Below are 13,109 nucleotides of genomic sequence, written 5' to 3'. Positions count from 1 at the left end.
ATCTGCAAAGTGTTTCTCTTTGAGGATATTTTTCATTAAAGAAACAAAAAAGTCACATGGGGTAAGATTTTGTGAATAGAAAAGGTGAAGCATGGGGCTCATGCCCTTTTTTTGGTAAAAAACCATTGAATACTCAGAGAGATGTGGGCAGGTGTGCTTATAAGTCACCCACCATGAAATGGGCAAACATGTTGAAAATGTCTTTGAAAATAATTCACTGAAGCCTAATGCAGCCTCTCACAACAATGCCAGCTGGTACACTGATACAGATGGATTCCTAGAACACTCACCTAGTAGGGAAGCCTGTACTAGAAGGAGTCCACCCTCCAAAAGATAATTCAATTTTATAACCCCCCCTTGTATTCTGCAATTTTATTTTCCATGCAAAATGCATTATTAAAGCCTCCTGAAAAAAGGAAAAATACTCTATACACTGGCTACTGTATAAAGTCTGTGAAGTTGTAGTGTTACTTTCCTGTTTAGTAGGCTAAAAGAGGTGAAAAATCAAACTCTAGTAAGTAATACTGTGGCAGCTGGAATAATTTGGTTTAATGAGGGACTTATTAAGCCCAGAGCTATATAGGGGAAAGTGGTTCTATTCATAAGAGTTGGTCATAGTTTTTCTTTGTAACTAAATATCACCACAACATCAGTTTCAGTATTTTCATGATGGACATTTACAAAAAAATAAAAACAGGCAAGAAATTATTTTGTCAGCACACTTTGTAAACTTACATGGCCTCAGTTTTTCAATTCAAACTTTGGTGTGAAAGCATGTGAAATTGTAGCAACTATACTAGATAATTCTCACCGCCTAAAAAAGCACTTAGAAAATAGTTTTTAATAAAACGTTTGACTGGCATATGGGATTAAATGTTGATAGGTAAATAACAAAATGACCTCTACACATTGTTTCCCACTCTTTAAGTATATTTAAGCCATTGGTTTTTAAATATAAAGATGTATATGAGATGTTTTAGGTCTAGTTGAGATGAATGGTTAATATTTTATAAAACTTTTAAAGCAAATTATTTTGTTTTGTTTTTGAAAAACTTGTAATGACATTAACTTTAGATTGATGATAAATTTATAGAAAGGGTATTAAATGACATTGTATTTAACAAAAATATTAGTAATATAAACATTTTAGTTTTTTTTCTTTATAGTTCAAGATAATTCAGGAAGTTAGTCTGATCTCTTTCGAAGGTTTGTTTTAAGGGCTGGAGTTGAATAATTACGTGTAAGTCTCATTGAACTCTGCCATTACTGTCACTGCTGTGAGAAGGATCTGCCTGCAGAGGACTGTCTTAGACTCCCAGCATGATGTGGGAGCTATAATTTTTTTAGTTATTAGTAAAAACATAATAAATATGGAAAGTGCTATAAATTAATGATTCAGTGTTTAATTCCTTATACTATAAAATTTAATTGGCAAAAAATTAAGAAGGCTTGAGTCAATTTTCACTCGGGTTTTTGTTAATGGGATGCAAAGAGCCCATTTATCATGGGAAATGAGCCTGCGCAGCAGAGGCTCTGGTGGTGTCTGGTGTGCTGGTCAGCTAGGCATGCCACATTTTCCCAAATTTTAGAATTTTTTCACTTGCCCTATAGCCATTTCCCTAGGTAGGCTTTAACTTGCACTACTTAGCACATGAAGAAAGTGAGTGACAATCTCAAGTATACCTCTATAAAGAGACAGTCCAATGGAGGCCTTGATGTGAATGACAGAGACATTTAGAAGAATCCATTGCAACTTCCTGAAGTCCATTCCTGGACTTCCCTTTGGGACGGACAGTAGAGATGAGAGGGTCTGATATTTCCTAATCTATTATTGCAAACAAAGCCAAGGGTCAACTAACCGATTAAATCCTTGTTTTTATGAGAACTGCAAGGAAGAAAATCCATGTAAAACTGAAGTTATCGTGGTGCAGTTAATGATAGGGTGGATAAGTTGGTTCAAATGAGTGCCATTGACCAAAATGTAATTAAAATATATTTATAATAAAGTTTTGCATATATTTTTGGTGGCCAGAATCTTGGCTCCATGCCAAAGTGGTCAGATAAACAAGTATGAATGAAAACAAACCTATACTCTGCCATAGAATATTGAAAAATCTCAATTTTCTTTCTTCTGTTAGTGCAGGCATTCTTGGCTCTAACCCTACCAGTTAATATTTATGTTTAGAAAATGGTAAAGGAATGCTTTGCTAAATGAAATAATCAAGCTGGTTTCTTTTGTGTGACTTGCCATCGCACAGGACAGTGGTGGTTCTGTGCAATTCAGTACTACTGTAGTGAATTCTACCCGACTGGTTTACGACTGGTCACACCACTTTCTCTTCTGCCACTCTTCTCATGTCAGGAAGACAAATGGGAAACCACAGCAAGATGCCACTTTGCTGCTTCAACCTGCCATTTTACAAATAAAGGGAAGGAAATTATCCATTGCATTTCAGAATTATTTTTATTTCTGTTTTGTATTCTTAGCATGAAATTAACTGAAATCACAAAATATGCAATCGCTCATGTGTTATAATATTTTTAGTAAAATAAAATAATGTGATTATATAGCAGATTATAATTGTAATTTGTTGACAAGTGACAAAAATCGACTAAAGTCTTGTCAAATAATTAGAACAGCTCTCAAATGAGTGAACTAGAAAAAAGCCATGTGTTTGAATACTAAATAAAATGTTATATTATGTATCTATTTTTTGATATTCTCCCAAAATTCAGAGCAGGGAAGAAATAGAAGTTATTTTGGAATCATGCAAAACAAGCTTATAAGATAAAAGAAAATAATGTATTTTCTAAAAAGGACTTTCATCTGGATAATCTAATGAATTCAGGACAGATATTTATAAGGAAAACTAACCAATCTCTCTGATTCAAATAAAAATTAGAACGTTGGAAACAATTGTCTGCAGTTTCCACAACCTTTCACTCCGTTTTGTAATTTGTACTATAATTTGTGATGAAACACATTTTCAACTAAAACACTTATAAGTGTAAGAATGTCCATCTTAATTTTGTTTGTATAAATGTTGTATCTTTGCTTTTATTTCTGTATACCCGGGAATATATAAAGTTGATGTTACTCATAATAAAGTATAACCATTGATCTTATTTCAATGTCTGAAAATGCCTATCTTTTGTCCTTTTAGAATACAGTTTTGTAAGTAGAAAAAGAGTTTTGCTTACTGTACTTTTGTCTCCTGGCATTTCTTATTGTAGGTGAGGTATTTTCCCATGGTAAATAATTTTTTGTCAATCTGACAAAATTTTTGAATTAGTTTGCAATATCAACAACGATAGTAATTACCTATCATTTTTGCTCCAAACCGACTTTTAATAAAATCAAGTGAATATACTTGTTTATAAGAATAACCAATCAGATGCAACCTTATAATGCAATGTGACCAATAAGATGCAACTCTATTATTTGACCCATATATTTGTGGTTCAAGACAGGGCATTCACACAAGATGGCTACTTTTGTGTTAGCTGTTGTCATTTTTTTATATGATAATCTGAGGGAAAGTAGTCAGGTACTTTCTATTTTAAAAGTTATTGTGGTAAAGAGGTTGAGAATTATTGCTTTACAGTGATATCCACCCTTTTCTCTCCCACCATTCCTAGTCTCTGACAACCACTGAGCAGTTTTCTACTTCAAGATTTTTTCATTCAAGATTTTTATATAAATTGAATCATCTAGTTGGAGGCCTTTTCCAGTTGACATTTTTTTTCACTTAGTATTTTGTGTAAAATTAGATCCATTTAATTTTTTGTCCACTGTGTCAATCTCTGTTTTTTAATTAGTGTGTTATACCAATTGTAGTTAATGTAATTACTTATATGTTAAGTCTTAAATCTCCCATTTTAGTTTTTTGTGTTCTGGTTTTACTATTTTTTTTCTGCTTTTCCTATCCTCCTGTAGGAGTCCTGTAGGGTACTTAATCATTTTTTGTGATTACATTTTGATATATCTATAGTTTTTGTGAGTGTTTTCTATTTGTCTAGATTTTTTTAGTGATTGTTGTTATATATACATAGCTTATCAAAGTCTCCTGGTGCCAACATTTTATCAGTTTGAATGAAATATGTAAACTTTATCTTTCTTTAAGTCTCTATACTTTCTCTCATTATAATAGATGAGAATCTATTATTTAATATTTAAGAATCTATTAAGTATTCTTAAATATTTTCTCTATAATCACTGGGAACCATGTCAGACAATGTTCATTTTGGTTTCAATTGTCAAACATAACGTAGAAAATTCAAAAGGAAAGACAATTCTATGATATTTACCCATGTTTGTGCTCTTTCCATCATTCTTTCTTCCTTCTTGTTACAGAAATTCCTTTAGCCAATTGTTTTAGTACAGGCCTGCTAGTAAAAATTAGTTTTCCTTCATGTGAGGTTGTTTTTATTTCCCCTTCATTCTTGAAGCATAGCTTCACTGGATATGGTATGCAGAGTTAATAGTTTTTTCAGCACTAGAAAAATGTTATGTTGCTTTTTTCTGAAACTATGGTTTCTGGTGAAAAATATGCACATTTTTCTTCCCTTGTGGTAAGGTGCCATTTTCTCACCCTGCCTCCTTACCTCTGGCTGGTGGTGAAAGTGCCACAGTTCCTCTGGCTTCCTTTAAAAGGAAGGAAGAAGAGGAGTAAACGTCTAGAAGTTTCTGTCTTTTAGAAAGTAGGTTTCCCTTTTCTGGTCCTTTAGTTAGAGAAAGCAGGCTTTTTTTTGGAAACTTCTTTTTTGCTGGTTTCTTTTAGCATTTCTGGATTCCCAGTTTTTTTTTCCTAGCATGCAATCCTGAATACGAGTGAAAGAAAGCCCAGGGAACTCACTGATGTGCTGCTGTTCCTCATGTCCCAAAGCCCCTGGCTCATCTGCTTTTTTCTCTATGCCTTTTAGTTTCCTTAGGTTTGTTAGGCATTATTCTATAATCACACGTATGATGTAAATATAAACAAATGATTACATATAAACAATTATATATTTATAGATAATATCCAAGGTTTTAAAGCCATACTTAGCCCAGTGTAGCGATTTTCCCTTTTATTTAATTTTTTATTTCAGTGATTAAATTTTGCATTTCTAATTGTTTCTTTTTTTTCTTAAGATTTCATTTATTTATTTTTAGAGAGAAAAGGGAGGGAGAAAGAGGGAGAGAGAGAGAGAGGGAGAGAGAGAGAAAGAAACATCAATGTGTGGTTGCTGGGGGTTATGGCCTGCAACCCAGGAATGTACCCTGGCGGGAATCGGACCTGGGACACTTCAGTTCGCAGTCCGCGCTCAATCCACTGAGCTACGCCAGCCAGGCTAATTGTATCTTTTTATATTAACCTGTTTTCTTTTTACTTTAGCCAAATTTTGTTTTAACATTGTGAGTTTTTTAAAAAATGGATATATTCTTTTTTTTTATCTCTTGGTGGGTCCCAAATATTCTCATTATAAAGACATTTTTACACTGCTCTGTTTTCTTTCTTGCTTTTATTGTTGTTTAGTAACAGTTGTCCTGCCTTTTTTCCCATTGCTCTCCCCTACCTCACCCCCCACCCTCCACTGCTCCCACAGTCAATCTCCCCTGTTGTCCATGCCCATGAGTCCTCTGTTCGTGTTCCTTTGGTTGTCCCTTCCCCTTCCTTCACCCATATTCTCTTTCCCCCTCCCCTCTGGCCACTGTCAGTTTGTTCTTTATTTCCATGTCATGTCTCTGGTCCTATTTTGTTCATTTGTTTGTTTTGATAGGTTCCACTTATAGGTGAGATCATATGGTATTTGTCTTTCACTGCCTGGCTTATTTCACTTAGCATAATGTTCTCCAGTTCCATCCATGCTTTTGAGAACGATAGGAATTCCTTCTTTCTGCTGAGTAGTATTCTATTGTGTAAATCTACCTCAGTTTTTTTATCCTCTCATTTACTTACAGGCACTTAGGCTGTTTCTAGCACTTGGCTGTGTAAATAATGCTGCTATGAACATTGTAGTGCATAGATTCTTTTTAAATTGGTGACTCAGGATTCTTAGGGTATAGTCCCAGCATTGGAAATACTAGATTGAAAGTTCCATTTTTAGATTTTTGAGGAAATTCCATACCATCTTCCACAGTGGCTGCACCAGTCTGTATTCCCACCAACACTGTGCTAGGAACTGCTCTGTTTTCATTTCATCTGGAGAAAATTCATCCTAGAGTTGCTTTTCTGGCAGTCACCCTTACATGTTTCTTTTCTTCTTATGTTTGGCAATTTAATTTTCAAGTCATTATGCTTGAGAATCCCATCCCTCACCACCTGTGCTCACCTTTCCTTATTAATGTTCTTGAGACCTTCTTCATTCAATACCACAGACTTTTAATCTGGAATAAGATCTTAATTTGGACCTCAGGTCTCCTGTTCCACGGTGATTTTAGAAATAGAGCAAGTACAGTCCCTGAGCCCATGGTGCCTTGTTCCGAGTTGTCTGCTTTCTCCTGTCTTCGTGGATTCAGAGATCAGTGCCTTTTCTCAGCCTAAATAATAGAGCCCTCTTCTAGTTTAGTCAGCAACACTGCCTTCTGTCCCTTTCTTCTCTTAAAGTTTGTCCCTTTACTCAGGAAAAGAGGTCCCAGCTGTCTCTGCCTGCTTCTACAGCTAAAGTATTTCAGGCCAGTGGGTTTTTACCTGCTTATTGTATTTTGTTTTTCTTATGTTTATGATCCATAGAGATATCTGACTAAACTTTGACTTTGGTTGTATCACTTTAGTCATCTCTTTTCATATTTAATCTATCATTATTATGGCTTTTGAGCAGAAGAAACTTCAAAGCATAAACTTACAACATTCTTTTTATTGGAAGTACTCCAGTTTCCTCTAAACTGACTTTCCCCCTCACATTTCCAAAATAACTGCCTAAAATAGAGATTCAAATGGCTCTCTGTTATCTAAATTCATCAAAAGTCTGTATCTTTTGGTTTATTGCTAAGAAACTAGATCTCTCCTTATGAAAGCATTCTATATATGAGTCAGTGCTCTTCTAAAGCCAATATTCTGAATAAATGATGCATTCCCACAGTTTTAGTTATTGTCTGAGGCCCATATTGATAAAACAGTATATTAAATTTGATTATCATTATTTATTTTTAATTTCTTTTTTGATATAAAGTCTGTCCAGAAGGTATCCAACCATGTAATATGAAAAAAGAGACAATTATTAAAGAAGATACAAGGTACAAGAAATATGGTACATAGGACAATGACATCTCAGTCCCCTTCAAAGTAGGCACCTTGGGACCTCACACAGTTCTCCCAGTCACCATCAGCTGCCCCTCATTGTGACTCTCATTGACAGTCTGAAATATCTTTCCTTTCAAAGGTGATTTTAGTTTGGGGAAAAGCCAGAAGTCTCAGGCACCAAACATGGGTTGTAGGGGGGCTGAGTCACCTGGGTGATTTGATGTTTTGCAAAGAAACTGCATGAGATATGATGCATGAGTGGGCACATTGTCATGATGAAGCTGCCAATCACCAGTTGTCCATGGCTGCAGCCTTCTGAATTATCTTGTGGAGGAATGTCCAAGTTTAATGCAAAATTTCATGCACATTCATTGCTCTACTCTCTGTCATTTTCAGTGTAAAGGCCACACAGTACATGTGCTCACTCAACAGTATCTACCTCCCCCACTGACTAGTAGAGTGAAGTCATCATTGTTCACGCATGCACATTCCATTCCACTCTCCTTGGCTGCTAGGCTACATTGATGTCATGCAAACTGTTCTCATTATGCTCACAATGGCTGGACTTTTTCCAGACAGATGTCGTACTTTGTTCTTGGTCCAGATACCTTCCCAAAATCTAAAAATCAACAACACAAAACTATACATCCTTGTTTTTCTGCCAAGGTTACCTTTTAAATGACTGGGGCAATAGTCATAATAATTGTAGTGCCTGCACCATTACCTTGGACCTGGTAAACTGATTTAAAGAGGCCTATTAAACATGGCCTGTGTTTAACAAGTTTGCAAATCAATGACTTATTTGTTTGTATGTATTTATTTTTTCAATTACTGTTTATATTCAGTATTATTTTGTATTCATTTCAGGTGTACAGCATATGGTTAGACATCAAATACTATTTATTCAAGACTTAGTATGAGTAACTAATTGCACTACTATTGTATTTTGTAGTATAGAGAAGCAGCAAACAGAAGGTCTTGTATTATGAAACATAGCTTTAAGATACTGGTATATTTATTTGACAATCTTATTATGTGTCAGCTATGCTACTGTGCTAAAAGCTGTGGAAAACATCAAACATGGAAGCTAATCCCCATTTCTTTACAAGTTATTTGAGGAGCTAAAACAATAATTACCACAGTACAGGGTATATAATGATGTATACTATGAGACAGGCATAGAGGAAGTGCTGTGGGTATTGCATAGAGGAAGATGGCTTCTAATTGAGAGGAGGGGAGACACAATTTGGAAAGAGTTCTCAGCAGATATGTCATTTGAACAGAATTTCAAGTACGGCAGTACGGTATGAGGGAGGAGCATTCTGAGTATGAGGAGCAAACACAGAAGCAGCAGGCTGGGGGGTGTATCATCAAACAGGTACTACTAGTATTTTCTTTTATACTTTGTTCCTCTTTTTCCCGACATTTAGTCAGTAAACAAATCAAAGTAAGAACTCTCCTTATTATTGAACTTGTTTGGAAATCATTTCACTCCTCATTTTTCCACTGACATATCCTTGCTTACCTTCATCTTTCAACAACTTTAATTGAACATTGAAAATTTCTCTTCATAACCTTAATCCTGCCTTTTTCTCTTTAGCTCTTTAATTGTCCCCATAACATTTTTTAAAAATCCTCACCTGAAGATATACTTATTGATTTGAGAGAGAAACAGAGAGAGAGAGAGAGAGAGAGAAGCACTGACCTCCCATACATGCCCCAACATCAGTATGTGTCCTGATCATGAGTCAGATGCACATCCTGTACTCATTTTTGGTGTATAGTATGATGCCCCAACCAACTGAGCCACCCAGCCAGGGCTACCATTCTTAAAAATTATATATTTTCCATGAACTTCCTTTCAGTTGCATTACCTACCATTTTAATAATGACTATCTGGTGTCATTCAAATCATATACAGAATCCCAACAGTAAAAACAAAGCATATGCATAGGGTGAATTATATTCATGTTTTGTGATTTTTATTTATTTATTTCTTTGCTTAAGTTTTTATTGATGGATGATCTATTATTTTTTAGAGAAAGGATAAGGGAGGGAGAAAGAGAGGGAGAGAAACATTGATCAGTTGCCTCTTGCATGCTCTCTGACTTAGGACTCAACTCACAACCCGGGCATGTACCCTGACCAGAAATCAAACCAGCAACCTTTTGTCTTATGGGACAATGCCCAACCAACTAAGCCACACCAGTCGATGTGTTAAAAGATGATTTTTTAAGAAAAGTTTTAGATTTACAGAAAAAATTAACAGAAGGCATATTGAGTTTCCATTTATCTCCCTCATTATGAACATTTTGCATTAGTCATTGATGGGTTATATTGTTGCAATTAATGACTGACAATGATATATTATTAATTGAAACCCACATTTTACTCAGATAGCCTTAGTCTTTACACAATGCTCTTTTCAGGATACCCCATTACATTTAGTTGTCATGTCTCCTTAACCTCTTTTTAGCTATGACAGTTTCTGACACTGTCCTTGTTTCTGATGATTATGTCTGAGTTCTCCAGAGAAACAGAACCAATAGGGTATAAAGAGATATATTGAAAGAAACTTATTATGAGGGATTGGCTCACATGATTATAGAGACCATTAAGTCTCACAATCTGTCATTGGTAAGCTAGAGGCCTAAGAAAGCCAATGCTATAGCTGCAGTTGAAATCCAAAGGTCTTAGAACCAGGGTGGGGGCAATAGTAAAAATTTTGGTGTAATTCTGAGGTGTTAAGGTTTTATCAGGTCTTTTCTGCACTTGCATCTTTCTTTGAGCATGTGTAGTTACTTTCTAATTTCTTCTGATGTGCAGTGGCTTTTGAATTTCATAGACTTTAATGTCTAGCTCACAAAATGGGAAAAAGAAAAAAAAACAAAGGGAGGGAGAAAAGGCCCTAACTTTTCAAATCCTCCAGAAGTCATTTCAGCCGGAGGCTGAGGGACTTCTAACAACTGGGGGGCCAGGGGGGAGGTGCAACAACAGTGGCTGCTCTCCTCTGTGTCTCCACGTCTGAGATCAGAAGAAGCAATCAGTGGTCAGAGGATAGATCTCTCATATTTGGAGGACAGGATCCTCTTTGCTTGCCTTGGCACCCACAAACTGTGTGCAGGCTTCTGTGCTATGTGCCTGGCTGCCTGCCATGGGGTTGGGAGCAAGGCAAGGGTAAACTGACTAAAATTAATTAAAATCGACCTTCCAAGTCTTTCCCTGGAAATTGCAATTCTTCAATAGTCTCCAGAGTTTCAAAATAGTTACATCAAACAGATTTTTCCAATAAAGTTTTTGTCTAGTACTCCTGATGCTTCCTGCTCCACTATCTTTCCAGCATCACCTCTCCATTGAGATTTGTCTGGTGTTTTCCTATGAGTAGACTGAGGTTATGGGTTTTTGGGAGGCAGATCACTGAGGTAAAGTGCCATCTTCATTACATTCATTAAGAGTTCATACTATTAATTTCTGACTGTTGGTATTGACCTTGATCATCTTGCTGAGGTAATATTTGCCATGTTTCTCTAATGAAAAGCATTTATATCCACCTTCCCCCTTTTCAAACTGCTCTTTAAAAGGAATTCACTCTAATGTCAGATGTGCACTACACTTATTAGGGTGATCATTTTGTAAGTTATATAAATGTCTAATTACTATGGTTTAGACCTAAAACTAATATAAATTTGTATGTAATCTGTAATCAAAAAATATAAATAAATAAGTAGAAACTTACTATGTACACCCATACTTAAAGAGTGGGAGTTAAGCTCTCATTTGTCATATTTTTAATTTCTAAAAATAAGCTTAGGATGAAATGAGGAAGGCAGAGATGGGAAAACACTGAAGTTCATGAAGAGTAAGGGAGTTGTCTATGGTCAGGACGGAAAAGTAGAAGAATCATATTAGGAATTATGTGTGCACTCTAGTGACTTCTTTAAGAAACAAATTCCTCAGCCAGCTATAGTCAAGACTCTCTAGGCTATCTGTAGTTTTCTATCTGTTTATATATCTTCCACTTCTTAGTTTCTGTAGTTTCACTCTGCTGTAGTTCAGAAACTTTTCCTTGTTCTTTCATCATAGTCTTTTCTATTTCCTTCTCTTTTAGACTTTATTTTTAGATGTACTTTATCACAACTAATTTTCCCAAATCTGATGAAATTGCCTTGCATTTCATCAGATTTCATCAATTTCATTGAAATTGCATATTTTAAAAATAATAAGACAATTGTGTTCACAGTTTACGTGCATCCACATAGCCTTCCCAATTTAATAATAACCTATTAAAGTAAATGGAAATGTCCTTACATCAGTCAGTGCATCTCAAAAAATCCATGATCTATTGTTGTCTCACTTTGTGCTTTTGTGTGAGTTGCTTTGACTTGAATTATTCCTACTCCTTTTGTGAATTTAAATGTCTCAAAAGCATCCAGATCATTTCTATCACCATCTCCATCTTCAGTGATGACAATATTCTTTGAAACATTATGCTTAGTTTACTTTTGCATTTGTCTCTCAAAGTAAGGAATTTCTTTTCAGACCAAATGGATCACATTACTATAGTAATGTATTACATACATTACTAGGGGGATCACATTTGATATTTACTTAAAAGATGATAGCAAAAGACTTCACATTCCTAGACAGGAGTTTTCAATTCAGTATATTAACAGCTGCCTGATACTGAGCCAAGTAATGCCAGTAATTACATTGAATAACTGTGATTGCCATCCTCAACTAATAGTTTCCTTTCTGCCTGCCTTTCCCCATACAAGAGAGGTAAAATTCCTTAGAAGGTTCTATAAATTTTTAAAATCTAATAACCAATATAATATTAGAATAAACATTAGTTATATATACTATTCATTTTAGTTGCTTGGCTATTTTGGTTTCTTACTATATGAAATATCAAGTTTATATATTGTGGATTTAAATAAAAATTTTACTATATATGTGTATACATCTATATACATGCATATTCATTGTTTTTTATTGTAAAACTAATACATGTTAACTGGAAAAAGAAAAGCAAACAATAAGAATAAGGATAAGGCAAAATGTGTTATACAATTACCCAGAGATAACTATATTTTAACATATTGGTATATATCCTTTGCATATGTATTCATTTCTCTATCATTTCTATATCTGTATTTTATCTATCTTTTATAAAGTAAAAATACCATTATATACTTTCCAAATCCTTTTAATCTATGTAGCATGTATTCATGTTAATAAATGTTCAAATGTTCAATCTATATCTTTAAGCAGATAGTCTTTGATGAACTCCTCATTCAGTGTTTGGATCAGTCTCTCAGCATCGGGATTAACCTAAGAGTCAGGAAAAAGGGAACTGGGTCCAGGAGCCTAGAGGCAGAATCCTAGCAAAGTAGGTGAGGAGATGGGGAAGAAGCCCAGCCCAGAAAGGCCTCCCTTTGTGAAAAAGGGAGTGTGTGAGCTCCCTTTCTCCTCTCTCCCCTTCCTCACAACTTTTTTATACAGACTAGGTAGAAGTTGCCCTAGCGCTGTCATAAGAAATATTTCTGATAAAGTAACATTCTTTCCAGTGGCGTATAGAAAAGAGATTGCCGACCCTATTAGAGTCAGAGTAATTGTGCCGACTGAAAAAGGTTTCTTCTGCGTAAGGGCGAACTTGAGGAAGTTCGACAGAGAGTCTCCAGTACGAAGACAGTGGCAACAAAATCTGTGGGCAGAGGAGGTTGTTTGTGCTTTAGCGCTGCAAGGTTGACGACACCGATGGCTGTTGTAAGAGTCATTTTCCTGGTCCCCTGCCTAGACTGCTGGAAGGTGGGCAATTTGAAATTCAGGCAAGATTTTTTTATTGTCTTTTTTTAAAAGTTTTGGGAGAAGATGATCTCAGAAGGA

The 13,109-nt window shown here is 35.4% G+C and overlaps 1 protein-coding gene across 1 annotated transcript in view; it reads left to right on the top strand.

Annotated features, from left to right (window-relative positions):
• Window positions 1-13,109, top strand: part of PPP1R1C (protein phosphatase 1 regulatory inhibitor subunit 1C) — a 131,738-nt gene that overhangs the window by 55,951 nt on the left and 62,678 nt on the right. The window lies entirely within an intron of this gene.

Source organism: Phyllostomus discolor, chromosome 4, assembly GCF_004126475.2.
Source record: "Phyllostomus discolor isolate MPI-MPIP mPhyDis1 chromosome 4, mPhyDis1.pri.v3, whole genome shotgun sequence".
NCBI classification, from domain to species: Eukaryota; Metazoa; Chordata; class Mammalia; order Chiroptera; family Phyllostomidae; genus Phyllostomus; species Phyllostomus discolor.
This window is presented reverse-complemented; position numbering and strand designations above follow the sequence as displayed.